The following is a 4,282-nucleotide window of genomic DNA, read 5'->3' on the forward strand; positions in this document are numbered from 1 at the left end:
TGTGTGCCAGTCACCGTGGTAGGCCTTTTACACCTGTTATCTTGCATAACCTTCATGACAATCCTGTGGTTTTCACAGTTGTCCCAGGTTACACAGATGGTCCATGGCAGAGACAGGATGTGGGTCCAGGTCTTACAGGCTCCAAAGTCTGCAAGTCTGGGTTCTTTCTATTCTCCTTCTATGTCTCCCATGGAAGATGGAAAACGGGAGAATGCTGGTAATTGGAGGGCATCTACTTGAGCCGGCACTGTGCTCGATGGGTTGGTTCAGCTTTTTGAGTATAAGCTTCTGCTTCTGGAGGGTCCTCTTCCAGGCCCTTCAGATAGGCACATCATCCCCACCATTTGCTGCAGCAGTTTAGCCACCAGGCAGAGGAGCTGAAACACTGATAGAGAAGGAAACAAATTTTTCATAGGCACTCATTTGTTCACTCATGTATAATGCATCATTGAGCCATCCTCTTTTGGCACCCCTGAATTCTCAGGGCCCTTATGCCTCTCTCTCTTCCTTTTGACCTCCTCTTTTCTCTCTATCTAGGACCAGCAAAAGTTAATGAAAAGACAACTGAGAGGTTATGTACATGATGAAAGGAAAATAACTTATTTCAGAGTTGCCTGCTTTCCGAAATGAGATTTCCATGTATTACACAACAACAAAAAAATGACCTGTCTGGCAAATTATCTTGTTTGTCCAAGAACTATTCTATTACTTGACTCAGCCATAAGTCCATGAAATTAACTGCTATCAGATCAAATAAAAAAGGTCATAATTAAGCAGAAGCTGGGCAATGGATTTGATGATCCTTTTCCTGGAAGGTTATGATCTTGGAATATGTGTCAGTTCATGACTGTATTTCATACCTTGTCTAAAACATGGTCTGAAAGACTGGAGCTGTGAGTAACCTTGGCAACGAAGCAAGAAGGGAGGATGGCCTATTGTGGGATCCAGATTCTAGAGCTGAAAGTTCCACGGTGGTCATCTAGTCCAGCTGTCTGTTTGAGAAACGAGGAAACTGAGACTCAGAAATGCTAGATAAACTTTTTAATGACCCAAAAGTCATTAAGGTAGAGTTAAATCAGGAATCCAGGTTTTCTGGCTTCCAGTCCTGGGCTTTACCATTGTATCCTATTATTTTGTCTATGGTTTATTTCTGGAGATTATTTTTATTTACCAGCTTAGGGCTTCCCTGGTGGCTCAGTGGTAAAGAAACCACCTGCCAATTCAGGAGACGCAGGTTTGATAACTGGTTTTGGGAAGATCTCCTAGAGAAGGATATGGCAACCCACTCCAGTATTCTTGCCTGGGAAATCCCATGGACAGAGGAGCCTGGCGGGCTACAGTCCATGGGGTCACAAAGAGTCAGATATGACTTAGTGACTACGCCAGAAAAACTAATGTTTAAAAGCTTTTATTTTAATTTTCATTTTAAAAATTATAAAAGTAATATATGATTATTGTAAAGAAATTCAAAACATAAGTATATTCAGTGAAAAGTACATACAGTAAAAAGTTTTCTGGCAGACCAGAAAGTGTCTGCCTTTCACTTCTCTATCCCAATTGTGTTTTCACTCCAGAGGAAGGCTCTGTTAACAGACTAGTCTGTATTCTTGTTGACTTTTTCCTATGCATTTACAAACACATATGTTTCCTTTTCCATAAATGGAAACACGCTATTCATATTGTTTTGAAGTTTGCTGTTTTCTATTTAACATCTTTCTGCACAAAGATACTTATTCTCTTTTTGAAATTGAGATATAATTCACATAATATAAAAGTCCCATCATTTTAAAGTATGTAACTCAATGGTGTTTATTATATTCACTATGCTGTGCAACCTTTTACCACTATTTAATTCCAGAATGTTTCCATCACCCCAAAAAGGATCCCTGTATCTATTAGCCATTAGTTTCAATTTCCCTGTCCCCTCATTTCCCTGGCAACCATAATCTATTTTCTGTCTTTAGATTTGCTTATTCTGGACATTTCATATAAATAGAGTCATGAAAAATATGGCCATTTGTATCTTTTATTATTTAGCATGTTTTCAAGCTTCATCCATGTTGCAGATGTGTCAGAGCTTCATTCTCTTTCAGGGCTGAATAATCTTCCATCTTATGGATAGACCACGTTTTGTTTATCTATCCATCAGTTGGTGATGAATGGCCATTTGGGTTATTCCTGTTTTTTTATTATGATGGGTAATGTTACTATAAATATTCTACACCTTCAAGACAGTATGGTACTGGCACAAAGACAGAAATATAGATCAATGGAACAGAATAGAAAGCCCAGAGATAAATCCACGAACCCATGGACACCTTATCTTTGACAAAGGAGGCAAGGATATACAATGGAAAAAAGACAACCTCTTTAACAAGTGGTGCTGGGAAAACTGGTCAACCACTTGTAAAAGAATGAAACTAGAACACTTTCTAACACCATACACAAAAATAAACTCAAAATGGATTAAAGATCTAAATGTAAGACCAGAAACTATAAAACTCCTAGAGGAGAACATAGGCAAAACACTCTCCGACATAAGTCACAGCAAGATCCTCTATGACCCACCTCCCAGAATATTGGAAATAAAAGGAAAAATAAACAAATGGGACCTAATGAAACTTAAGAGCTTTTGCACAACAAAGGAAACTATAAGTAAGGTGAAAAGACAGCCCTCAGATTGGGAGAAAATAATAGCAAATGAAGAAACAGACAAAGGATTAATCTCAAAAATATACAAGCAACTCCTGAAGCTCAATTCCAGAAAAATAAATGACCCAATCAAAAAATGGGCCAAAGATCTAAACAGACATTTCTCCAAAGAAGACATACAGATGGCTAACAAACACATGAAAAGATGCTCAACATCACTCATTATCAGAGAAATGCAAATCAAAACCACAATGAGGTACCATTACACACCAGTCAGGATGGCTGCTATCCAAAAGTCTACAAGCAATAAATGCTGGAGAGGCTGTGGAGAAAAGGGAACCCTCTTACACTGTTGGTGGGAATGCAAACTAGTACAGCCGCTATGGAAAACAGTGTGGAGATTTCTTAAAAAACTGGAAATAGAACTGCCATATGACCCAGCAATCCCACTTCTGGGCATACACACTGAGGAAACCAGATCTGAAAGAGACACGTGCACCCCAGTGTTCATCGCAGCACTGTTTATAATAGCCAGGACATGGAAGCAACCTAGATGCCCATCAGCAGACGAATGGATAAGGAAGCTGTGGTACATATACACCATGGAATATTACTCAGCCGTTAAAAAGAATTCATTTGAATCAGTTCTAATGAGATGGATGAAACTGGAGCCCATTATACAGAGTGAAGTAAGCCAGAAAGATAAAGACCATTATAGCATGCTAACACATATATATGGAATTTAGAAAGATGGTAATGATAACCCTATATGCAAAATGGAAAAAGAGACACAGAAGTACAGAACAGACTTTTGAACTCTGTGGGAGAAGGTGAGGGTGGGATGTTTCGAGAGAACAGCATGTATATTATCTATGGTGAAACAGATCACCAGCCCAGGTGGGATGCATGAGACAAGTGCTCAGGCCTGGTGCACTGGGAAGACCCAGAGGAATTGGGTGGAGAGGGAGGTGGGAGGGGGGATAGGGATGGGGAATACATGTAACTCCATGGCTGATTCATGTCAATGTATGACAAAACCCACTGAAATGTTGTGAAGTAATTAGCCTCCAACTAATAAAAAAAAAAAAAAGAAAAAAAAATATTCTACATCTTTTACGTGACTAAATGTTTTTAATTTTCTTGGATTTGTTCTTCTGAATTATTGCATAATATTCTATCATTTGAATTTGCCATGTAACCATCCCTCCTATCGTTGAACATTCACCTTTTATTCAACTCCAAAAAATTATAAGTAATGGTGCAATATACATCTGTATGCATATTTCTTTGAGAGAGATAGCATAGTATCTGCAGTGTCACACAGAAGTGAGCACTGTGTCTGGATCCCTGCACTGCCACTTCTTAATTGTTAACTTTTTTCTGTTTCCTCACCTGTAAAATGGGGTAAAAATAGAACTTCCTCTCAGATTCTAAGTGACTAATATGAATAAAACAGCTATACAGGGCTTGGCCCATAATTTATATTAAGTAAACGTTGTTAATATAATATGCAAATATTTCTGAATTTAGGTCCCTAGAAATGGAATTTTGGTGTCAAAATAATGTTATAATTTTGAAATATATAACTAATTGCCCTCCAATAATATTATACCAGCAGGAATGAGATTGC

This window comes from Cervus elaphus, chromosome 14 (genome assembly GCF_910594005.1).
Source record: "Cervus elaphus chromosome 14, mCerEla1.1, whole genome shotgun sequence".
In the NCBI taxonomy this organism is placed as follows: Eukaryota; Metazoa; Chordata; class Mammalia; order Artiodactyla; family Cervidae; genus Cervus; species Cervus elaphus.